The sequence below is a fragment of the Pezoporus wallicus genome, unplaced genomic scaffold (genome assembly GCF_028554395.1).
Source record: "Pezoporus wallicus isolate ANWC-B61680 ecotype Strahan unplaced genomic scaffold, APGP_CSIRO_Pwel_v1 contig_787, whole genome shotgun sequence".
Taxonomy (NCBI): domain Eukaryota; kingdom Metazoa; phylum Chordata; class Aves; order Psittaciformes; family Psittacidae; genus Pezoporus; species Pezoporus wallicus.
This window is the reverse complement of record NW_026641881.1, coordinates 756,178-782,546: the sequence shown is the minus strand read 5'-3', so window position 1 is coordinate 782,546 and position 26,369 is coordinate 756,178.

The following is a 26,369-nucleotide window of genomic DNA, read 5'->3' as shown; positions in this document are numbered from 1 at the left end:
GACCTGCTGGTCACGCTCCTTTTAATGCAGCCCAGGATACAGTTGGCTTTCTGGGCTGCAAGCACACACTGAAGCCGGCTCATGTTCATTTTCTCATCAACCAACACCCCCAAGTCCTTCTTTGCAGGGCTGCTCTGAATCTCTTCTTTGCCCAGCCTGTAGCTGTGCCTGGGATTGCTCCGACCCAGGTGTAGGACCTTGCACTTGTCATGGTTGAACTTCATAAGGTTGGCATCAGCCCACCTCACAAGTGTGTCGAGGTCCCTCTGGAAAGCAAACTGGAACTGGGTAATAGGTGAAGGCTAATTTCTGGTTTTATCATTATAATCAGGGTTTATATTCTGGAACAAAAAAATTCAGTTCAACAGCACTACGGAAAGCCAAACCAGAACAAGTACTTGTTCAGTAATGCAGTAAGGATGGATGAGCGGTGGCACATTGTACAGAGCTGGGGAGCAAACATCTGTCCAGCCTATCTATGGTCTAGACAGGTCAGAGCTTCAGGCTAATGCTGGTCTCACTGAAGCCACTGACAGGATTGCACCTTATTTCAAATATGCATATTTTTTGCATCAAATAAATGAAAAGAGATGCTTATTCTAAGCAGGTCTGCACTATGAAATGCTGGGGCAAAGACAACATTGAACAACTGCAGCAACCTGCAAGTATTTGTGCTAGACCACTCTCAAGGAGGATAGCATGCAGTGTCCAAAATAGGACTGTTATGAAATCTTGCCCAACCTAGTTAGCCTCTGGTTTAAATTCTTTTTGTTATAACATAGTTACATCTCACCCATGGTGTTTCCTTGCTATGTGCTTTTGTCTTCAAAAAAATTAAAGACCAAGCTCAAACAAACTTTCTGAAGCAAAGTACTTTCCTCTCAAATTTTTCATTATAATATAACAATACAGATGCTTCACCATTTAATGAGAGGGGAAAAAACATGATATGTGTCCCTCGTGTCTGGTCTCAGTTATTTTAATAACTCTTTCCTGGGATGCATGAGATATGGCAGAAAGCACCATCCTGCCAGCTGGTAATTTGCAGTCCTTTCCCAGGCCCAGATTCTCCTGTTAAACTAACATTATTCCTTCATCATCTTTTTGTTGTCTGTCTCTGCACTTTTATCCCTGTTCTAAATCTTCAGACATTGCAATGGTCAGCACGCTTTGGCACAACTGTCATATGGCAAAGAGAGAGGCGTTATTTATGTGTGCAGGCAGCACTGAGAAATGTGACACAGCTCATCCCTCTCCTTTCAGACATCATCTGTCATTCATCTAGAAAAAGCATCAGCAGTAGCTGAGGAGCTGACAGGCTGCATGTGTTAGCAAGAGCATGCACCTGGTGGCTCCTGCATTGAGCTCTTCCTTGGCTTGGGACCCTTAAAATAGAGGACTGGCAGTTTTTATGCATGTGGTTTCTTTCCTAATGTGCTTGAGTTCTTTTATTCTCTCACTTAAAACCTTAAACTAAAAATGTTGTGGTGTGGGAAACACTAGATATGACACTGAAAAAGGGAAAGTTATCAGGCTCTCTTCCCTCCCTGCTTTCAGCTATGCCGTTGGTTGTAAATGTTTGTGGAGGCACCTACAATTTTGAAAGCAAAAAGTTTCCAATGCTGTCCTGCTTCTTTTTTATCCTGTAACTCTATCAAAATCAGATGGGAGGTGAACCAGTAAATTGCTTTCCAGCTGGAGGTACACGGAGGAGTGGATTGACAGCAACCACCACCATTTGTGTCACCAAACAAGCTCTTCACAAGACGCAGCCTGCACACCAGCTCCTAACCCTGACAGGTCAGAATTGCTTCTAATTAGGAGATTCACAATTATTTGGTCATGCAAAAGCAGTTCAGTGGATTGATACAGGGTAATGATAATTAATGACTCCAGGGTAACCAAAATCTTTCCCTCATTCTTCTGGGTGTCATCTCCAGCAGCACCTGCATGCTTTGCACTTCCCCAGTACTAAGAGCTGAGGTTGGGAAAGCCAGGGAGCTCTTGCTATACACTGGAGGGGGCACAGGGCTGTGAGAAGTCTTAAAGCACCATATGTGTTATGTTCTATTTTCTCAAACCTCACTTTTAAATGAAGATGCTTGCAGACAAATGTAATTGTTCACACCAAAAGAATCTTAACTTTGGGTGAAAGCATAAAATACTGGGTATCCAGTGGTGTTAAAACATTTCCTTCACTCCTCTACTGCTCCCTGAGGAAGCTTGTGGACAAGTTCTGGGCAACCTGACCTAGTTCAGGATGTCCCTGCTCATGCAGGGGAGTTTGTCTAGATGACCTTTGATGGTCCCTTCCAAACCAAACTATTCCATGATTCTATGATTCTATGATTCTATTTTACATGGTTTCAGTATGGCATATACCATGCCCTAATGTTTTTGCTTTTCCCTTTCAAGTCCCCAAATATTAACTTACACACTTAGTACACTTGAAAAGTTCTGGAGATGGCAAAAAAGATAGGATGAAATTAGAACTGTTTATGAAATGAACTGCACAAATACGAACCCTTGCAGGATGGAGCAATTTATGCTATTTATTGGGTGAGTAAACTCTGAATAAAATGTTATTTACCCCCAAGTCCACAGAATGGTCTTTCACAGAAATGTTAGCAAATACATCACGCCAGGTTTTCAGCAATCACTTTGAACTACACCATAGAGCAAGGGACATTTCAGCACTTACTCTGAGCAAAGCAATGCTTTGTATCTGCATGCTTTCGCCTAAGCTGTTTTACTTGGGAGTTGATGACATAAGATAATAAGAGAGCATGTCTATAAATCTTGCATGATGTGCACTTGGTGTTTTCTGAATGTGGAAGCTACTGAGACTTGGAAAATAGACAAACTCTTTAAATAAAAGTGTAAAAGTCAGAAAAAGTCAGAGAAGCAGAGGAACAACTTCAGCTGCCCCCTAATCCCTAAGATAGAGATGGGTGAAGTGGTGAAAATGCATTTTCAGTTACTGCTGGAAATTACACAGCAGGAGAAACAACCAGGAAAAGTCTCAGTTTGTGCCAATAAAGAAGTGTCTCTTCATGACAGGTCAGATCTTTGTGCTATTTCCAACACTATTGCTGAGTCATCTTCTCTGTTGTCTTGTCCTCCTCATTTGTGCCTTATAAGCTCCTAATTGCTTTGCAGAGCCCACTTCTTTCGTCCAGGCAGAGGCTCTGCCATGTCCACCTTGGTATCAGTATTTGTTTCTCTTCTGGTGATTTTAGAAATCCTGTCACCTGCATTTTGCTCCTCCTTTTAAAACACCACTTTCGGCCCTCAGTGGCATGATCCTGGGCTGAACACAAGTCAGATGTGCTTTATTAGAGAGGCAGCCCTCTTTCTTTGCTCTCTGTCTGGCAGCTATCTGTCTGTATTACTTTAGGTCTTGCATTCTAGATTTTATGCCCTTCTGTGGTGTCTAGATAACAATACTTTAAATTTATTCTCAATGGCATTTGAGCCAAAAACAATTCATCTCAAGCACAGCTGACATTAGTTGCTTATGCTATGAAACAGCCTCAAACTATTTCAGTGAACAGGGGGAAATAAATGGAGCTATCTAACCAACATAGCAGGCTGAACTTGAAGTACCCATCCTTTATTTTAGCTTCTTTGCTGAGAGTCACTATTTTATTAATCTTAATCCTCAGAACTGTAGTAAGTCAAAAGAAAGTAATTACTGATATTTGCTACACTTAGCCAGGAAAGCATTTCTCTATTAGAAGTTCTGCAGGAATACAGACATGCTTTCGGGACTGAAGGGTCATCAGCAAAGGTGTTGTTCATGAAAAAATGTAAACAGTCAGCAACAGAAACCAGCACTGAGTGGTAAACAACCACAGAGAAGCACATGGGAACATAACACTGTGCTTGGTGACTGCGTACAGCCACAATGCTGCTTCCAGCCATACACAGCTACCCCACTGGGAAATGCAGCTCTCAGGATCAGATCCTGCTTTGGGTCCAAGTGAAAACAGAGACAAATGCCAAGTGCTCAGGCCTGTAATCTTCAGCCACATGTTATACCAGCTGTGCTTCACCAGGGTGCAAGTTTCTCTGGAAAGGCTTTCCCTGGACAAACCTAAGAGTAAATATTTGTGCAGCAGCAAGTACCAAGCTTGTGTGTGACAGGAAGAAGGCTTTGCATCACTTTCCTCCTTCTTCTCAACAGTACAGAAGCAGAGTAAGATCTTCTTCTAGACATTTCAGCCTATGGAAACACAGCCCACTCTACTGCAGCTCAGCCTTGGGCAAAATGTCTCTCATAACATGAGCAGAGGGGTTGCTGTGCATGGGTATGGAACATAATAATTACACTAAATATCAGTTTGCAGAGAAGTTCCAGACTGTGATGTGTTCTTCCAGAATATTAATCTAGTATGGGGTAGCAGAGATGCTGCCAAAATATCCGGTTATCCACCATCCTGGAGACATCCTTGGAGATGTTCAGGCCAGACTGGATATGGTTCTGGGCAACTTGATCTCATTCCAGATGTCACTGCTCATTGCAGGGGGATTGGATTAGATGACCTTTGAAGGTCCCTTCCAACCCAAACTCTTCTATGATTCTATGATCCTGTGATCCAACAGTCAACTTCACAGGTAGCTCAGACCCAGGGTTAGGAAAAAGCTGAAGCCTGCCTAGTGGTACCACTGCCGTAAAAAAATGAGACCAGGTTGTCCATGAAATAATATAACATCATGAGCAGGGTGCCTCTTCTGCTGTAAGCCTCAGACTCTGGCACTGCCTGTTTGGGATGGATTTTTTTTCCCAGGCCACTGGTGCCAGACATTTCCTTTCTGACCAGAATGCTGGCTGGGCCAATGCTTCAGCATTGGTTACAAATGTACGGGGGTGGAATCTAAACCAAATGCTTTAAAAACTGCTTGGAGTGCCTTTGGTTGTGTTTGTCTCATGCCTTCATAAGTGATCTTTTGTCCACTGATTTTCTAGGGAAGCTGTAAGTCGGGGATGGGGAAGAAGGGGACATTTTTGCACATCTATAAGCACAAGGAAAGATCGGTGCCCATTCCCCTTCATAGCACTGCCTGTGGTACACCTGCTAAACTGTCACTGGTGGCAATCTGAAAAAAAAAGGCACTGCGTGATTCATATGCCAAAAGGATCTTGAGAGCTTCCTCTTTAAGCGAATGTGTAGCAACCCCTCTGCTGTTACTCAAGTACTCATGTCTCTGATAGTACTGAAGGGCACAGCTTGATGAGCAAAAAAATCCTGCCACCACTGAGCAAAAAGGGATGGAAAAGGTGCTCTCTTGTGTGAAGTCTGCTGCGTGACTTCACCCCATGCATGAATGCTGGACTCCTGAACTGCTGGAGCCTTAGCCATGTAGAGCTCAGAGGCTACAAAAAAATTTGTTATTGACTCAATATGAGAAATACAGTCAAATCCCTCTGTTAGACAATGTAAAGCCAAATGGCTTGTTTCCTACAACATATTGCAGCTAGGCAAAAAGGAGTCCTTCCCTCTGCAGTTTCAAAAATGAAAAACTGAGAAATCCTTTCCTGGTTTGAGTCCTGAGTAAGGGTTTCTGCTTCAAGTGCCAGAGCCCCACAGAAAGCTCCTTCTAGAAATCTTTTATTTATGTGTCTATTTATTTATTGTGGAAATACATTTGCAGGGCCTGGATATCTGGGACTGGGAACCAGCTGGTTTCTCAGAGTTCAGTCCTAGCGCCATGGCTGTCTCTGCAGCACAGGCAAGCTGGGAAGTGGCAAACTATCACCAAAACTCAGCCAAGCTCACCCTTCTTTGTTAAATTTCACTGGGGTATTCATGTTTGTGCATAGGAATTTAAGGGATCACCTGCCTCAGCCCCTTGATATTAGGCAGCACCTTGAATGACAGAGACACTGGAGAGGTTTCCACCCCACTGACTGCAGCCAGCAGGAATCAAAGGAGAAAAAGTCCCAGTGGCTCCAATTTACTCCTGCCTGTCAAGCAGTAACCATCCCAGACACAGTGACAACTGAACCCCAGAGAGACAGAGTACAGCACCACAGCAGTGTTCATTCTCCTAGCTACAGCATCAGCTGCACTCATCCAGGTATTAACAGTCCTTACATGCAGACCCAGTTGCCCTGAGGGATGCACTCACATGTGGGACAGTCCCAGGTCATAGAGCTGTGCAGAGGGTTGCACTGTTTTGGATAAGAAGTCATAGTGACTGGCACAAATTTGCTCAGTCATTAAATGTGGCTCATTTCAGCTGATATATCTGAAGCAATGCTTGTTATTACATCTGCTCAACTCATGTATTAACTGATTCAGCAAGCAGAAACAGTACAAGTATAAAGCCTCAAAAGAGTCCTCCAGAGAAGCAAGATTTTGGTTAACAACTATAATTTGGGATCTTTCTGGGAAATCGGAAAAAGTCTGAACACTGAAAAAGGCATTTGTGAAGGTCAGTCCAGCTATGGACAGCCTGAAAGCAAATAAATAAAGTTAGGGGAGATCATTTCCTCTTGTCTTTATCCATCTAGAAAGTGGGTGTTCAGTCTAGACTTCTGCAGATGTAGACTCATCTACATTTATGCAGCCAGCAGTTCCTCATCTCATGTCCCATGGCACGTGGGATTACTTCTCTCTGGAACTGCTTATCTCTGCCATGTATCATGAAGGAAACTGAGAGAGCTGCTGGAATGTAAATGCCTGACTCTTAGGTAAAGCTGTGTGAGCCAAATCCTCTCTTTAGTCATCATTAGCTCTTTCCTACATGTCAGAAAACTCAGCTTGCGAAGTCATGATGCCTTAGTCTGACCATAGCCATGTTCGTGACCACACATGACAACACAAAGGTTTATTTGCAGCTGCAATGCTGAAGAGTAACTAATGCCCCATCCCCAGAAGACTGGAGAGAACACAGTGTAAAGAGCTTTGGCAGCATTAACTTACAACTCTTGACCGGGGTGCACTGGTCAATAAGGGACTATGGGGCCATGTGCCAGCTGTGCTTCCATTTCCAATACTACATTTACTTGTAAAAGCAGTGCTGTGCCAGCAGCAGTGCTGCAATGCATAACACAGCACCCTGACCAGAGTCTGCTCTGAATGACGGCATCTTGTTTTTTAAGTAGTTGCATGTTTCACCCCTTCCTGGCTTGCTATATATTGCTAGCTTTATACTGAGGAAACAGCTCAAACTGCTCTAAACTGAGAAATACGTGCTCATGTTGTGTGGTGAGTCAGAGAGAGGGAAGGTTTAATGCCGTAGTGGAAATACAGCCGTGAGCATTGATAAATGCAACTTGAACATTATTTTGGAAAAAAAGGTCTTTTTCAGTGCCCTAGCATACTGCTCCTGCCAAAGCCTGCTAAATAAACCCAGGGACTGTGTAAAAGGCAGATCCACAAAACCATAACCACAAGGAGCTAATGCTGCAGTAACAGTGCAGGACAGCTCTGTCTGTAGAATGCTAAATTCCCTCTTGCCTGTCTTCATGCAGCTTGTAGGGCTTGGGAAATCACTTCTCCCTGGGATGCTGAAGACACTCTTTTCCTCCTCACCCTGCTCTGTCTCTCCATATGCTCCCACTCACATTTCTCACACTGTGCTCACCACCTCTTCTCCATCTCACTGCTGCTGGCTGTTCTTAGACCATTTCTAGTTTAGTGCCTGGTCACACCTGCAGGAAGACATAGTTAGGCTCTTCATTAGCACTTTCTGAAGCTAGATCTATGTATTGCCATGGGTGAGAAGTACCTTATACCACTCTGTGATGCGTTTGGATAGCACATCTGTGATCCTGGAAGAAAGATGAGAGCAGCAGCAAAGACAATTGCTGTGCCTGCAATACCATCCATATGTCTATAGCCTTCTGGACTGCAGAAACCCAGCCCTGGAGTTGATCAGCATTCACTTCACCCATTGCCTAATCCTGCATGCTTCAAAGAGTAACAAACCTTTCTCTCACTGTGCTAATAATTCTGCTTCTCCATATGCTGAATGTTTCACACCCATTCTGGGATCCAGGAACTAAGAAATGTTACACATATATAAAATTTTACCCAAAAGAAATGTTGGTGTGTCACAGCAGCCAGAGTGCAGGAGTGCCCTGCTTTGACTACCATGGGAGCTGGGAAGGAAATGTGAAATTAACAGTAAACTTTCCAAAGTCCCACATTGCCCAGGGTACTCAATTGCCTTAAAGGGCAGCAAAGCTAAATTTAAGTGCAAATTACAACATTTCCAGGAGGAGAATGTAATGGGGTTTTACAGCATTCAACAAATAAAATTGCCTGAAACACCCAACCTGATGCTTGTAGAGCAAAACATCAGTGTTGCTTCATTCCAGTTATAAACATCCTAAATCCCAAATCACAGGATTTACTAACATCATTTTCCTTCTTTAATGAGAATCATCGCTATGGTGCAAACTTATTCCAGCTAGCTTGAGTCTTCTTAAATAGGAGCCTAACAGAAAGGCATGAGTTCTTTAGAGGACAATCCAGATCTTCACTGGAGTGAATTGCAGTCTCCTGAGGGGCAGAAATAGCACAAGCTTTCATAAAACCTCTGGTGACAGATTAGGAGCTATTGTCTGCAAACGATCCAACAAATTCACTACAAAGTATTGTTGTCAGCATGAAATAGAAATGTGATAATAAGAAAAGCCACAATAGCCCTCAGTTTATTTATGTTTAATATTTCTTACATCCCTACTTTCTGTTTCTGATTTTTGACAGCAAGTCCTTTTTCCTTTTTTCCCTCCCCCTCTTTCTCTCCTTTACTTTCTGACACCCATTTATGTCCGGCACCAGATGCCTGTCCAATATCCTATGTTCTCAAGCTTGCCTCTCTCCTCCCCTCCTCCTTCCTTTTGCTGTGAAAGCTGAGGGCCTCAGCCTGAACACCCCTCATCCTTGTGAACAAGGGTTTGTGAAGCAATTTATGGGCACATGCCCTAGGGAAAACACATTCCCCTCTCATAAAGCACACATGTAGAGAAGGAACAGGAGTTACAGGAGGAGGTGCAGGACACAGTGCTGAGTGGTGAGCAAAGTTTCTCTACAGCCATTGCCCCTAATGCCCAGAAATCACAGAACTGCTCTCCACAACAATTTTTTTTCATACACTGAAAGAATAAGGCACCTGTATGAGAAGTGTCAGAAGACATCCAGAGAAATTCAGCTTTTTCTGTCATCCCTTGAGGTCTGCGGCAGGGGACAAGCCTTTCAGGGTTTTTTCCTTTATTCCCGCCATCCCATTGAGACCAACAGCTCTCCTCACGCACTGCAACGGGGGCCGGTGTCCTGTCCAGTCACTGTCATTCACACTCAAGCATGATCTCTTCATACTGCAAGACAAGTCAGCTTCCCCATTTTTTCTCTCATTCATGTCCTGCTTTTCTTATTTTCCTACACAGTTTATCTCATGCAAAGACTTCCTGCCATGGCATTACAGACATGCATTTATGCAGGATCCTTAAAGATCATCAGCACACAATGTATCTAGTTCAACTGTCCATCATCAGCATCTGCCCGCTCTGTGCAGATAGCCTCATCCTGGTAGGTTTTGGACTTGTGTCAATACCATAAGCTCCTGTTTCTCTATAGCCTATAAAAATTAAATCAGGTGGAAAAGATCATCAGCCTGAGGTGTTTCCCAGAAGGAAATATATTTCTCCCTGCCCTCAGCTTATTACAAGCCAATCCCACAGGGAGGGTACGTAACATCTCTCCCGAATATGTCCATGAATTCACTAGGACATCCTGCAGTTCCCAGCAGCTTTATGGCAGGCTCTCCTCAGGAAACTCCCAGGACAGGAAGCCACACTATAGCAGAAAGCAAAGTTACCCTATCTTGGAAGAGGGCGGGAGGCAGCATGTCACACACGCTGGTCAGCACACCCACGGGGTAAGCCTTCTGCAGGGAAAACTGTCTGAGGAAGCATTGGCTGAACTGGGCCTTTACTACCTCCACTGCAAAGCCTTACCATAGCATTTGTTCAGGCTACAAGTCATAATGGAAATTACCAAAATAATGGAAAAGTTGGCAGAGCAGAAGAACTAGCAGGGAATTATCCATCAGTACACATTAAAATTGAATGAATAGAAAAAAAGCTTCCCTCTTCCAAGGAGAAAGGTCAGATGAAAAATGAGTAAGATGAGAGAAATTTTCAGTCCCTTCTGCAGCTCAGCAGTCATAAGCCTTACATTAATTTTAGTTATAGAGAGACGATGTATTAATTAGGCTTAGCTCAAGGCATGTCACTTTAATTAAGTATCTATTCAAACTAGGAAAACAGGAAAATTGTTTCTTTTCTTTCCTAATTCCTCAGCAAGAGCTGAATATTTTCTTATACCGCTTCAAAGAGTAACAAACAGTTCTTATTAGGACTGAATTCTAAAATCCTTAACGAGGCACGGAAACGAAATCAAAGCACAGACTTGTGTAATACACGGTTTACAAAAATGAGTCAGACACTAGACTGAGAAAATATCAGCTTGCTTAAATAGCTGTATATTTCATATCTGACATGTGACAAAATCCCCCACGGTATTTGAAATATCACAGTGCTTTCTGTGAGCCCTCTCTTGCAGAATTGCGCAATGATTGGTGCCATATAAATGCTTCCAGGAGGATCTGACATGCTTCAGAATAGCAACCAGACAGCTTGCCAGGTAGAAGCAGAGTTCGAATTGCCAGGATATGACTCAGCTGGTTCCTTCCTACTGCCCTTGGCTATAAATACAAAAGCAGTGGAGGGATCCATTTCACATGCAGATTGTAGGTGCTTGAGCTAGTCCCCTAAAATAAGAGCCAGAGCTCCCCACCTAAAGCACAGAGAAGGAGGCAGGTGTCCTCAAAGGTCTTCAGAGGAAAGAAGTCTGCCTATACAACTGTCTTATATGGCACTTATCTTATAAGTGATATCACTCATATCAGGCAGAGGTAATATTACCTCTGGAGGTCCTCAAATTAAAATATTGCTTGACCTGTGGGACTTCTCAAATTCCTTTGTAAGAGCATTGTGATATAATCTTTGTTTGGCATACAGAGAGAAATGAGTGGCCTGCCTGAAAAGGCTATTCCTGCTTCCCTTGCTCTGTTTACCTTAGGGTACAGTTAAGCATCAAGTTACTGTGGGGAGGGGAGAGGCATGCACGTGTTTAGAGGAAAGTAATTACAACTAAGGCAATATGTGCACAAGGTACACAAAAGCCAGGCTGCTTCACAAGCTGCTCATAGTTTTTATCGTGTAAAGTAGGAAGCCTGCTTTGTCCTCCTTCGATTTTACATAGCACTTTGTTGATGGAAACAGGAATCCTACAGGGATGTCCACATGATGTAAGTGATGCAGCCCTGAGCCTGAACTTTCACAAAAATCTGCAGTTCGTTTTAAATAGATTCACACTGGCAGGAACATGCAAAACTTTAAATAGAAAATAAACATGCTTTCCAGTGTCCTGTTCTTGCGGGGGGGGAAGGATAAAGAAAACAGGCTACATGTAGAAAAATTACAGTCACTGGTTAGAATAAAACCCTTTACAATGAAAGCTGAAGAGGGCCTGTACAAGGAGGCTGGTTGCAATGACTGTGATATCTTTTCATACTTTGCTTTTATTGTTGTAGTCTGACTTCACTTGTTTGGTCCTCATCATTCATGCCTTCAAAAGGCAGTTTGATTATTTGTGTTTATTCTGGAGCAGAAGGATTTTAGTAAAGTTCATTGAAAAGAAACTAATATGGTGGCTTGAGCCTTTTGGATCATGTAATCAAATCTGTTCTTGCAAGCTGTGTGTGAAATAGACTGGCAGCTCAAGACTTATGAAGAAGATGAATACGTTTTGCCACAACGCATCAACCACTGACATTTTTCCCATGCATTTACCAGTAGGGAAGTTGTACAAAATGTTGTTGTTTGTGAGGCTTACTAAGCCAGCTTACAAAGGAGGTCACTTGTTAACAATGCAGATGAACTCTGAAACACTCTGTCTCTTTTCTCCAGCCATTGCAATATTGTGAATTTGTGCAGGAAGTTTCCTCCTGACGAATAGACTAGACTGGAATGGAATGGAATGGAATGGAATCCAATGGAATCCAATGGAATCCAATGGAATCCAATGGAATCCAATGGAATAGAGTAGTTAGGGTTGGAAAGGACTGAAAGGATCATCTAGTTCCAACCCAGGTTGGAATATTGTGAATTTGTGCAGGAAGTTTCCTCCTGACGAATAGACTAGACTGGACTGGACTGGACTGGACTGGAATGGAATGGAATGGAATGGAATGGAATCCAATGGAATAGAGTAGTTAGGGTTGGAAAGGACTGAAAGGATCATCTAGTTCCAACCCAGGTCCGTGGGACCTGATGAAATCCATCCGCGGGTCCTGAAGGAGCTGGCAAATGAAGTTGCTAAGCCACTGTCCACCATATTTGAAAAATCATGGCAGTCAGGTGAAGTTCCTGATGACTGGAAAAAGGGAAATATAACCCCCATTTTCAAGAAGGGGAAAATGGATGACCCAGGGAACTACAGATCACAGAGGAGTACAGGGACCTCCTTGGGGACACCTGAGAGGGGAGGGTTTGAGACCAGTCCTTCAGATAGCAAGCCAGGGAGGATACACAGGTGCTCAGAGGCACCAGGGATATTGCAGAATGTGTGGGACCAATGGCTGGGAGTCAGAACATGGGCAGAGCCTTGGGTGACACGGTTTAGTGCAAGGTGTCCCTGTCCATGGCAGGGACATTGGAACTTGATGGTCTTAAGGTGCTTTCCAACCCCAACTATTCTATGATTCTATGACCACCTACTGGAATGAAAACAGGTAGAAAGTGCAGATGTGAAGAAAAAAAGAACAGATAAACTAGTATTTATGTATACATCCTGAAGAGTTCCTTTCTAAAATCTCTCAGTAGCATAAGCATGCAGATGCAATACCTCACTAGAATTACAAAAGACACTGCACCTACCTGGGATCACAGCAGGAACTCATACCTCTGTGGTTTTGCCCAAAACACCTCAATTGAATTTTCAGTGTTTCAAAAAATTGCTGTAAAACTGCAGTTGCAAGAGTGCTGTTTTGATATGTCATCTTCCCAGAAGCAGAAAGAACCTAGCCAGCGTGACAGACATCAGTACTTAACTGATGTAAACTCAGAGGAGCTGTTCTGCAGAGCAATCTGAACTCATAAGGTGATACTCAGACCCAAGCAATCAGCTTCAGAGAGAATTTACACACCTACTCATAAAACCATTGTATTTATCCTCTGGTCAATTTGGTAAGTGAGATCTTTTTTGACCTATCAGCTTTGAAATAGAAAACCTTCCAACACACAATTCACCTTTTTCTCACCACATCTGTTTAGGTTCAGTTATTAAAGTCGTTCAAATGAAGATGCTTTATCTTTCTTGATTCAGAGCTGGCTCCATTTCAAGTGCTTGCACATACCTTCTTATGGGGCTCTGAATCAAAAGAAGTTAAAGCATCTTCATTTGAATTACTTTAATAAGATAAAAAAAGTGTGGAATTATCATACATGGAGTCTCTTACTTTTTTATGTTGTTCTAAAAGCAACACCCTTTGGACTCATCTCACTTGGCAATGATTCAATGCAAGGAATTGTATCGTTAGGGATGTGATTGTGCTCTGAAAGAGTTACAAGGAAGAGAAAGAAAGATAACTTCTCTGTTTAGAATGTCACTTTTTAAAATTATCTACTGCCTCCAATGAAAAATCCCTAATACAGAATAGCAAAATAGTCCCAGAGGTAATAGTGCTTACCGCTTAGGTTAATCAAACAAGGAATGCTCCATACTGAGCAAGATATAGCAGCAGCATACATTGTATTTTGTCAGTTATTTGCAGAATTGACTGGGTCATATACTCAAACATGACCTCATTATATAGATGTCTCAGAGTTGTGATAAGAGATAGCTTGCCTGCTACAAACAACATAATACATCAAAACTGCTTTTGTTACTGGGCACTGTTCATGACTACGTATAATCAAACCTGCTTCTTCACATCAGGTTTGCAAGAATCCTTTGCTTCAGATGTACAATTTGTGAAGCATTAGGGATCCAGAATCAAATCAGCTACCTGTTCTTGAAACAGTTACCATCTCTACCTGTACCTGGTCAGACAGTTTTCTCTCCGTTTACCATCCACCTCTGATCACTCTGTGGGAGTAAACCAAACAAAGGACCTGACAAAAACTTGCAGCATTTTTTTCTGTAGTAACTCAGAGGAGTTCCACTGTAGAGATGTGCAAAACTGTCAAGAGCAAGTAACTAGAATGGCTGTCTCAGTACTTTGTGGCCAACTTGAGACGTTTCTTACAGCTCTGATGTGAATATTTTGTTTTAAAAGTCAGCCCTCCAGCAGGTCACAGGTAGGAACCCAACCTGTGCAATGGAAATAGCTGCTGAATGGTAATTGTTGTTGTCCTGCACACTTACGCAGAGGAGATGACCAGTCTCAGCAGGAACAAAGAATTCTTTCTAAAGAATAATCAGTGAAGGAAAAGAGTAAGAATAAGCTAAATCATGACTGATATGAAATCAATGTTGACCATGCTTTGAGAAGGAGGTTGGACTAAAGACCCCTGACACCCCTTCAGCTTGCATCACCTACGATCTCTGCTCAATTCACGTGGCTACAAGGCACAGGATGAGGGAAATTCACCCCAGATCAGCTCATAGCAGCAATTCTTGCTACGAACAGGGCTTGCCAGTACACTTCTCCTCTGCAAGTGGAGAACTGGAGGGAAATGGATGACACTAATTAGTAGTCAGGCTATGGGAAATGACCTGGAGCTCTCGGCATTTGGAACATATCTCCAAGGTCAAGCTGCATCATGAGTGCCCTGGCTGACAGAAGGGTCAAGGGAGAGTCAGGAGAGAGGGGAGACTGCCATAGAGAGTCCCCCCTCTCTGACACTGCTTGACACCTACTTACAGGTTTCCTTGTGAAGGACAGGTTCTTTGTCTTAACACAGCACTGCTTAGTGATCTGTGGTATTGACCTTCCTGAGAAGAGGAGTGAATTGCATTTCAATAACAACCAGCTTTTAAAAGAAAAAATAAGAAGGATGCATCTATTTGAACACAAACCATCTTCCTGAACAACAACAAAAAGGATTCCACAGAACTGGTATGGATTTTACCGTGGGCTTCATGCTGCTCTTCTGCTTCAAGCTCCATTGTACTCGTTTACGTTTGATCCACTGCAGAGTAAATATGTGCGTTTAAGTGAGACAGACAGAAATTAAAGTAATGGTTCTTAAACAACAGAGTAGCTTCTGATTTAGTTTCAGGCAGTCTCAGAAAGATGAACACATCTGTGAATACTGCTGGTGAGAAACCATTCGAAATGAAATAACCGAGAACAATCTAGCTGGTCTGGCTCAAGTGTGCCACAGGTGGCCTGAGGAAAACTGCTGTAGTTTTTCTTGGAAATATTTCTGTAGAGATCTTTTGCAGCAGCCAGAATGGTTTAAAAACAATAAACTTTGAATGACTTCTCTTATTTTAGCAAATTTGTCTGTGTACCTGAGCTAAAAGAGGTGCTCTGCTATGCCAAGAGATGCTCTAGTATGCCAGAAAATGTAGAAAGGCCACATCAGCAGGTTTCGGGAAGGATGGAAACAAACGCGTGAGGCTGGGACCCACCAAGTAATGCATGTGCCCTGTGAGTGCAAAGTGAAGCACTGATTTGCAATCCTGAAGGCCTCAACAAAAAATGGTCAAAGTGAATCACTGAAGACTGGAAAAATCTTAAGTAAAACCTTTTATATGTTGTAAAAAATGTATATGTCTTTTCACGCATATGGTTTTACTTTTTTTTCCCTAATTCTCTCTCACATCCCACTGGGGGCAGAGAGTGAGTGAGTGTCTCTGCCTGCCTAGTTAAACCATAACAATGTCATTGAATCCTTGAGAAGAAAACCAGAAAAATCAAAGTATTTTGGGGTTGGGCTGGAACTAGATGACCTTAAGGTCCTTTCCAACCCTAAGCATTCTGTGATTCTATGATTGCCGGTAGCAGCTGTATTGCTTGAGAACAAGAAAATGAGTGTGCACCTCTGCAACTGTCTCTACTATCCCACCTTGTGGAACTGAGCTGCTGCCAGCAACTAAAAGTGTAAAGGGTGTAGCAGGCTTATCTCAAGAAGACAGCTGCAGTAGAAAGTGTTAGGCTTGCAGAAATTTGAGGAATATGAGTTCAGACCATTGAACTCATTTGGATGCACACTTAACAGGAGCAATGGATGCATCAATCAATATGCTTTATCATCACACAGAAAGCTGGAAAAGGACTTAGGTCTTGTATTTTCTTAGCTGCCTTGCTTCCTGTTCTTCTTCTGGGTTATTACTAGATTTATGTTAGGAAAGTCCATTTCAAGTGTGGGTTGCCTAGACTATCTAATCTGGCCTTGAATTAATCTGTAGCAATCAGAGTTCACTAGTGAGGTGGGGACCTCATGAGGAGACTTTTCTGATATCTTTTTCCAGCATCTTTTTCAAACAGTGCTGATTCCAGAATGGTACCTGGGATTCCAGTGTGGGTCTGACCAGTCAGGCAATGGTAGAAACATGTCCCGATTTGCTGGTCAAAGAACATCTCCAGTTCTCATCCCTTCACTTGTGCGAAAAGCAGGATGTCTTAAAGCCGGTTGTTTTTTTTTTCCTAGAACAAAAAGAAATATTCTTAATGTGTTCCTTTTATTTTTTAGTAGTATTCACTATGCTACTCTGGTGACCAAAAAAAAAAAAAGAGGCATTAAAAATATTCAGAATGTACTGCAAAACAACATTTCAAAACGACAGCATTTTGTAAGGGCTGGGGCATAGGACCCTGTGGACTCTTCCACCCCATCCATAACCCGGGTCAAGTCTTTACATCCGGCTGCAATAATACCTGTCCTTTTTTTCCCCTTTTCCTTAAAGACACTCTGTAAAAGCACTCCGCTTCCTCCTCCTCTCTTCAACAGTGTTTCAGAACAAGTTGTAGCCTGGTGCAGCTTTATAGAGCAGCAGTTTTAGTGAGAAGCTTTGCAAGAGGTGGAAACCGTGAGCTCTTCCCACTTTTCATTTCCTTATTTGGAGAGTCAAGAGTCTTGCTGTAAAACACAAAGAAAACAACAATTCAGTAGGATTTAGCTTTGTGCCATCATGGGTGGGAAAAGGAAGGAATAACAAAAGTCACCAGGGTGAAGACATATAGAGTGCTTTTATAAAACAAACAAACCAACAGCAGAAAGAAAACTAAGCCTCTGAACAGTTTTAAAGGAAAAAGAACTTTCAGATGTGGATGGGTCCAAAGAAACCAAAGACGCATATACAGTTCCATGCCAGTCTGTTTGTAGCCATAAGAGCACAGATGAAGTCAACATGAAACAAATAAAGCCAGAAACTAATTTCAGGATACACTTCGTTTCCTCAAGAGTCCATTGCTGCCCTAAGGGAGAGCAGGCAGGGAACATTCAGTAGCATCCTGGGTAAGCTGTGGTAAGTAACACAGCAAAGGCAGCCCTGTACAGGCTGCATTTTACCCCTCCTGTTCACCTGTATCATACTGGTATTTAATCATGAAATTTTATGGTTTGTTTTTTTTTTGCCTTAGGACACTCACCTCACTCACTGCAGCAAGTCAACACGTTCTCTTCTTGTTGCTCAGTTTACTCCTTGACACATAGGGTAGTATTTAAGCCGTGTTCTGAACGTCAAAATGTTTGTATGGATCCATCAGTATCACATAGATTTCTTCACACAAAACCCCTTTGTGTCAAGGGAGCATTTTCCCATTTCACAGGTGGGAAGGAAAGAGACAAGACAAGATGCAGAGGGATATTTGCAAATTCCGAGTCCCCACGTTGGGAAACCAGAGGTGGATCTTTGAGTTCTCTGGTATTAAATAGCACTTAACATGCATAGTCTGGAAAAAAGAAACATCTTCCAGTGACCAAAGTTTCAGTTTTTAGCATGCAGGCTCTGAGTCACAGTTCAGCTATCCAGAAAATAAGGAGCATGAGAGCAAGGAAATGTTTGACTGAAAAACATTCATGTGTTGTGTCTATGGCAGGGAGAGGGGCAGGATCCAACTCTCTGAGGAAGTACTGGGGCTCTTGGTGTGTGCTCCTTGCTTTACCCATTGCACACCAGCCAACATCTCCCACAAAATGCAGACTATAGTCCAGTCCTTACGGACTTTTCAGAAAGCATTGCAGAGAATTTGCCATCTAGGTTTCATATGTGAAATCCTGGAAAATACATATAAACCATTCCCAGCTGACTTTCAATGTATGTGAATATACAGTTCCCTGGTAGAACGAACATTTAATGTGCAGATAAAACAAAAATAGGGAAACACTTCTCTTAATACTTGGAAAACACAAAAATAATTTGCAATAATTATACCTGGGTTCCTCATTTAGCATTAGCCTTAACGAGTGTTACACAAACAGACATGGTTGGTGTAACACCTGCATTTCTTTTCTTTGGCAGACAAATAAATCCTCTTTCAGTGGTGACTGCTCAGTTCCTACAGTGAGACTGTGTCCCCTGGACTGTTTAGAGCTGGAAAGGATCTTCATGTCAATCCTGAAGACACTTCAAAGGCCTCTGAGCACACAGGCATTTGGCACCTTCAGCAGACTCCAAGCGCTTGAATTAAAAGGAACATGGCGAGTGGTTACACTTCTGCAAGAACCCAAAATCTTAGTCTTGCCTTGGTACCTGCTGGACAGGGCAGGTTTTGCCTGGACCTTTGTGTAGTTCTAAGCTGTGCTCATATCCTGGGATTTGCATGCTTTATAGGTGACTTGTTTGTTCATCCATTTGCGTGAATAACACGTGAGTGAAAGACACTTGGGGCTCCCTCTGCCATAATGAGAATATGTCCATTGTAACCTGCTGATTGATTCTTGAATTCCAGCCTGGCAACACAAACAAACAAGGTAAACACTGCAAAAACAAAGCCAGAGATTACCACTGGCACTCCTCCACTGCCTGCCTCCCCGAAACAGTGCTGGCATTTATGATTATCGCTGCAAGCCTCTCTCAAAGCCCCCATCTTGAGTTACTCTGTAGGCTTTCAAATGCTTTCAGTGATGCCTTATTATTCACAAAATTAATTACTAAATAGCATACTCAAACGCCACTGTATGAACTTTGCATCTAAAATCATCTATTTATTCAGTCCAACGGCCCACTCGGGTACATAACATCACCTCTCTTCCAATTTTTGCAACAAGAGACACAGGAGAGTTACTTTGAACTGTCAGCCTTGGATATCCATGGCTGCTGTAGAGTCCTAATGTGAAAGCAGGGAATTGTATAATTCATGACCATGAGCTGTCTCCATTTGGAATTTTCTCCCGAGGACACTGCTCAAACAATACAAAAGGCAAAGCGTTTGCTATTGCAAGAACCTCATCTCCAGGCTGTATGCAGAAGATGCAGATCTCCCTCACGCCCCAGCAAAGCCATCCTGAGGAATGAAGATACAGAAGCTGAGAGTGCTCAGGTCCTTCAGTGAGCCACCTGCACCGTGAGCCTTTTGTCCAAAGAAAAAGACACCCTTTTTTGATGTGTGATGTAGCTTTTCTGGCCACTCCACACGGACTGCATTCTGTGGCTGGCTTGGCATCTGAAGCTGCACATTGTAAATCAAGCCATGGTACATGGCCAGTAAATGAAAAATATCACTGTGAGTAAAGGATCAGTGAGCCCAGCACGCTGCAAACTAGACATGGTTTTATAACCCCTTTCAGTTGTCATTGTGTAATATGTCTCTGTTTTGAAGGCATGGTCACGCGGATGCTTTCAAGTACAAGATGCTGAGAAGCCCTGGGCACTGTATCAGTGTGTCTTTAGTTACATTTATCTTACCTTTCAACAGCTGATGTTCTGTCTGTTTAAGTGCTCAAAGCAGGCCAGTGCATGGCTGCATGCTGTACCACCACTTCCTTGTATTATCCACAGCCAGGCTGCTGCTTTTCAGGCAAATATTCCCGCCATGGGATGTGGCTGGTGCTCTCTTCTCAGAGGGAGCTCAGTACTTGGGAAAGACAAGAGCTGCCCTGCACATGGGAGCCTTGCAAGCCTGAGCAACCAGCAAAGGGCACAGGAGCTTCAATGCAGGAGAACCTCCCAGCTCCCGCTCTTTCCTGCAGGTAGGTACCTGCATCAGGGTCAATGCCTCCCAGCAGCTGTCAGCAGGATCTTCCTCCTGTGCAAGCAGCCAGCTTGCAGTCATGCAAGGCAACAGCTCCTGCTCAGACACATGGCAGCTCCTGAGCCAAACCCTCTGTCCTGGGTTCAGCAGCAGCAGTCATGTTTCTTCTTCCTGGTGGCTGGTGCAGTGCAGTGTTTTGACTTTCGGCCTGGGAACAGAACTGATAGCGATGTTTTGGTTTGGCCAAGGACTTTGTGAGCCTCATGCTCTGCCAGGGAGGAGGGGAAGCTGGGAGGAAGCAGAGACAGGACACCTGACCCAAACTGACCAAAGAGCTATTCCATACCACAGCACGTCATGCCCAGGATGTAACTGGGAGTTAGCCGGAAGAGCTGGGAGACGGCAGGGTTGGAGGAGGTATCGGTCGGAGCTTGGTCGGGCTTGGGGGGCGAGTTATCGGTCGGCTGGTGCTGAGGTGTTGTACTCTCTTCCCTTGTTATTTCCTTTATCATTATTATCATTGGTGGTAGCAGTAGTGATTTGTGTTATACCTTAGTTACTAAACTGTTCTTATCTCAACCCGTGGGAGTTGCGTTCTTTTGATTCTCCTCTCTGTCCCTCCGGGAGCAGGGGGAGGGCAAGAAAGGGGGGGAAGTGAGTGAACGAATTACCTGACTGGGTTTAAACCACGACACCCTCATTCCAGCACTGTACTCTGTGCCGTATTCTGTGGCTTAGTCACCCTGTCCTATCCCCTCAGGACTGAGAGCCCTCAGGGTTTGGGTTAAATATCCTGATGGATGCAGATGTTGAGGAACATCTGGACCTGGTTGGGAATACAAGACAGAGGAGATCTCCTGAATGCACCTTCTGTCTCCTATCACAGGTCTCCATCTCCTGAAATCTCTTTATACTTGCAACATTATCATAATGCAGCCTTTGGAGCCAGCCTTTCCCGTGGGGTAAATGGCTAGCCTTGAGTGGCTTTCTTTTTAGTTGTTGTCTGCAAGTTTGAGAAAAATGAGAAAGGGGCAAAACAGGTTCAGGCCTTTTCAGGCTAAAGAGGACTCAGAAACCGTGTTTCTTAATTCCTGAGAAAAAATAAATTACTAGAAAGAATTCAATCTTTTCTCATACCCTGTCTTCTAAGCCCCAATTTATGCATATCAAGGAGCAGGTATAAATAGCACAGCAGCAGGTGGACAGTTATTTCAGTTCTTTCTCATTCCCCCACTCAGACCAATGAAGGATGCTAATCCCGCTTCGAGGCACTCAGCTCTCCTTCCTTCACTTGGGAGGTGTCTCTCAGCCTTGTGAATTCCCCTCCTGGAGACAGCAGCTCCGTTCTGGGCACTGCAGCACTTGAACATCACACTATGAAAGTCCGCTTTTCACACCTTTCTTCAAACAGCCGCAGGAACAGAGTTTTATTTTTGATGCTAAAGATGCTCCCCAGGCTTCTGGCTTGAAGCATGTTGGCAAGGTCTACCAACCTGCGTGCTACAGGGGTGCCAGTAGAGAAGATAAAAATTCATGAAGTGGCTAAGTGGAAAAGGCTCTGTTTCAAGAGGAAATAAAGAAGCTGGTCTAGAAGAATAACTTCAGCTTTCCTGGTGACTGGGTTCTTGCTGCATTAAAAGAAAAAAAAATATATATATATATTTTTTACATTTTCCAGCTATCAGGAAAATAACATTGTAAATGCAAAGACTTCACTGAATGTGAATGGGACAGGTGCAGAAGGAGGTAGAAGAGGGGAGAAATAGATGTAGAAGTGAATATGATGTTTTCTTGTCCTGGGTGCAGAAGGCTCCATGCATAAGCACTCACACGGACATGTATTGAAGCAAAAAGCTTTTCTCCGGCTCTGGCAAACCCAACATGTGATGCAGTCCGCAGTACCTTTGCACTTCTCCACAGACACCAATGGCCCATAATTTGGGATGGAAGAGCTGTAGTTCTTTGAACCATGTTATTTTAACTACTGCACGACTCCACTTAAAGAAAAACTCTGGAGGAGGACACAGCCTCGCAGTCCTAACCTCATACCTTGTAGTATTTCACTGCATTACTCATGAATAACAGCCTCCTGCAGTGTGGTCAAGAACAGAGCTGTACAGGCAACATTGGGATGTGCCATGATGATGCAGCAAGGCTTCAGCACCAAAAGCCTTAGAAAAGCCTATAAGAGGTGAAGTGACACTTCGTTGATGGACAAAACTGGTGGTGGAAAGAACAGGAAGAGTTCTAGGAAGCAAGATAACAGTAAAGATTATGAATTGAAACTCATTTAACCTTATAGGAATTTGATCCCCCTTATCTGACTATTTTTTTCTTTCCCAGAAACTAGAGATTTTTCATTTCTGTTATTAATTGTGACTCTTTCACCACTTGAGTGAAAATTACATTGACTTTACACACAAGACCTCAGAAACCTTGTGTGTCATGAAACTCTAACAGAGCAGAGCAGAAATCCTCCAATAACACTAAGCACATTAAGAATTGAGGTTTTGCTGAATAAAACATGAGAATGAATAATGTAGTCTGCACAGTATTCCTTGTGTTATTAATTTGACAGTAAGTTTAATTAACTTAATGCTGCCCTAATTTTTCCTTGTCCTTATTCTGCAGAATCTCAGGGTAGAAATTCCAAAGGGCATTATAAGAATTTCAGAGAAATCACCGGGTATTGGTGTGTGTGAAGAGGAGACTGCTGGAGTTGTTGGGAATGTAAGGCATGGGCGACTGTGCAGGAGAGTGGAGGACAAACTTTGGTACCTTGGTCTTCAAAACCATCAGCAACTAAACAACACACAAGGCTGGGGGGGGGGGGGGAAGGAACCACTGAGCTGATTTCTTCCACGAGCTGAGCTCAGCTGAGGTAGATTGAGTGGATGTGAAGTGCCCTGTGAGCCTGTGCTTAAGGAGTGTTGTTGACAGAGATGTATGTCATTGGAGTCACACAATGATCATTGTTCCAATGATCACACAATGATCATTGTGAAAATTTACACTTCTGAACCCAGTTCAGTGGCTGACTCTGCACAGAGTCCAGAAAGCTGCCAGGTGCCAGCAGGCAGCATGAGGGGCATTCTTTGTGAGGAGAATCTCCAGAAGAAAGCATGCTCCAGCAGCAAGGGCCATCATTAATAAAATGGCATCTTGCCAGTTGCTCGGACATGAGTGTCCTGCTGATGCTGCCTCTGGGATCTCAACAATGCCATGATCTGACAGGTTTCTTCTCCCAGACAATTTGCACACAGGGATGCAATCATCCTCCTGCAGCTGGCACTGGCAGCTTTGTGTATCTACATCCAGCCACTAAAGATCTGCTGTAGGGAACATTTTTCACTTGCTCTCCAGGCACAGATGCATTCCAGAAGGAGACATTCAGGAACTTCCCTTTGATCTATATATTTATTTGGCAGAGCTTCATGTATAGTGGGCTAGAACCAGTCTACCCTTATACAAAGGGCTAGAGCCTGATTGCCTTAAAGCCATGGAAGTCCAAGGAAGTTCAAAGGCTGTCAGTCATGGACAAAAGCACTCAGGAGAGAAGGGACCATGCAGAGTTACACTGCATACTTCAGCTGTTCCAGCAGCTGGATCTTGTATGGCCCAGTAAATCTGGGTACACAAAATTTGTCTCTGTGATCCTTCACATTTTTTGTGGATTTTCTGTGGCAAGCACAGTGTGCTGTATTGCAGACCTGCTTTCTAGCAAACTTTACCCTTTTCCTCAAACTTTGCATTGGTAAATTAAGTAGCTACGCTGCTGACTGGCTGCCAAGCAGCTCTTTTCATTGCACCTACAAGACAGGATTGTCCTAAACAGGAGCTGTCACTGACACTCAGAAAATTACTTTTGTCCAGAAAACAGCACATTTATCTCTTTGAGGAGCCAATTTCAGGCCTGTGGGACACAATTCCAGCATCTCCACGCACATCTGCGTCAGTGGGTTTTGATTCCCAGCCTTCATCCTTCCAGCATCACAACAGGGTGGTTGATCCCCATCTGCAGTCAGATGGTGGGTCTCCTTCACTGTGAAGGAGAAAAGACACCACAGTGCTCTCCTTCTTTCCCTTCAACAATGTATATAACCCTCTGCAACAAAGATAGCCTGGCACGAAGTTTCTTACCCAAGGCTGGTTGATACTTCCATGAGGCAAGAGGGTACCAACATGCCTGGTCTCAGCCAGAAACTAGTAATAAACCTCTCACATTAATTCCTTGTATCAGTATGACTGATATATAGCTTGCACAGTAGTAAGAAACATAAGGTTCAGACCTAAGAGATGTTTCACTATTTCCTTTTGCTATTTCCACCTTACCTTCTCAGGAACAGAAGAACCTTTCAGCTCCTGGTGGATTAATTATTTGTTCATTATCTCTTTGAGAACCTAAGAGGACACCTGATCTGCCACAGGGAGAAGGAGTCCTTCCCATACGGAGAAGGGATGACCTTCACCATGGGTCAAAGATCTATCAGAAGTGTGTGTGAAAGAAGGACCTAGGGAAGATTTAAATCTAAAGGGGATTCCATGAAGACCTCAAGAAGGGCTTAAATATGAGCATATTTAATCAGTCTTGAAATGCAAAGCATGAGCTGGACAAGCAAGCAAGATTGAGTGCAGAGTAAGCAGACATGATCTTGGAATAAATCAGCAAAATGTAATTTTCTTCTGTTTTCTTAAGATAGTTTTATAAATCTGTATGACAAGACTGCTCTAGTTTATGTCCATTAACTAACTACTTCATTTGCTTTAACTGGAATGTGGCTTGACTTTTAGGGGATTTCATTCAGTTTGCACCAGCAGACGGACTGGTGTTTTGAGGGTGCTTTGCAAAGCCCCTGAGGACCTCCTCTCCCAGGCATCCAAGGGCACCACATTACATCTCCACTTAGCTAGACGTTCTGGAGGACTTACCTCTGCTCCTGGTATTTGGTATTCCCCACTCCCGGTAAGTACCAGACATTTTTTCAGTAATTGGGTGGCATTCACAGTGAAACCAAAAAAAGAGCAAAGGGCAGTTACACAGCTAAGCTGCCAGGCACTGGCAGCTTCTGAAATCAAAGAGAGGTGTTAAGCCTAATGCTGACAGTCTCTAATATCGTAAGTAGAGACAGGCTCCTCCTAAGCACAGTCTTAGGACAGGGGGCTGACTTGAGATCTCAGGCACCTTTGGAAAACCTGGAGTGAGGCTGCAGCTCCTCTTCATCAACCTCAGTTTTCCCCTTTGATTATCAAAGAACCAGAGACCGGCTTCCTGCCACCGAAATTAGCTTTTTATCCCTTCCTCCTCCTAGTACAGCATCTACTTGCAGCTATATGGCCTGCAGTTCTGTGCAAAAAGCCCTCACATCCTGAAAGCAGACTTTCAAAATCTATAATGATGTATTTTAACTCACTAATGTTTAGGTTCACTCAGTATTAATTCCAGCATAAACAAGAGAAGATCTACACACAGCACAGATTGCCTTATGTATTTCAAACGACTCTATTTGCACTTATAACAGCAACGGTTTCCCTTAAAACAAATGTTTGTGACTTCTTTTAAAATTTATTCTTTACATTTAGTTCCTTTTGCTAGAGGCTGGTGGATATTCCTTCTCTTCACTGCTTCCACGAGAAGGTGAATAGCTCCCTCAAGTGCCCCGTTTAGTCCTTCATCTATTGGAAAAGTAGAGCTGACACCTCCCTTGGGAATCCCTCTGTCTCTTTTACAATTCAAACTGCTTCTTATGACACAGCAGCTGGAATATGGATCAAAAAAAATCCATAGCCTAGGAGAGAAATTACCATCCAAGCTGCAGCCTTTCTCTCCCTCCATCCTATTTAAGTGCAATAGAAATGGGAGCAATGCTCATCCAAAAATCTGTAAGCTTGGAGAAGGACGTTTCTAAGTAGGGAAAAAAAAAAAAAAAACACACCAAAAAAAACCTAAGAACATGTTTAAAATAATTTCTTCATTGCAAGTAATTTTTCTGTATCTCATTTTGTAAGCTTTCATTCCGTGAAAGGTGACATTACAGACATCAGTGGTGCGAGAATCCTACACTTCAAGCTAACCTTTCTTTGTCTGATAGGAAACACTGTTAAAGTAGGTATGACAAACAATAAATACCGCTAAAACCCTCAAAACATTTGTCTCAATGAAACAGTATTCTTCACTTCAAGCTGAATTTGCTAGCATGTCGGTAACT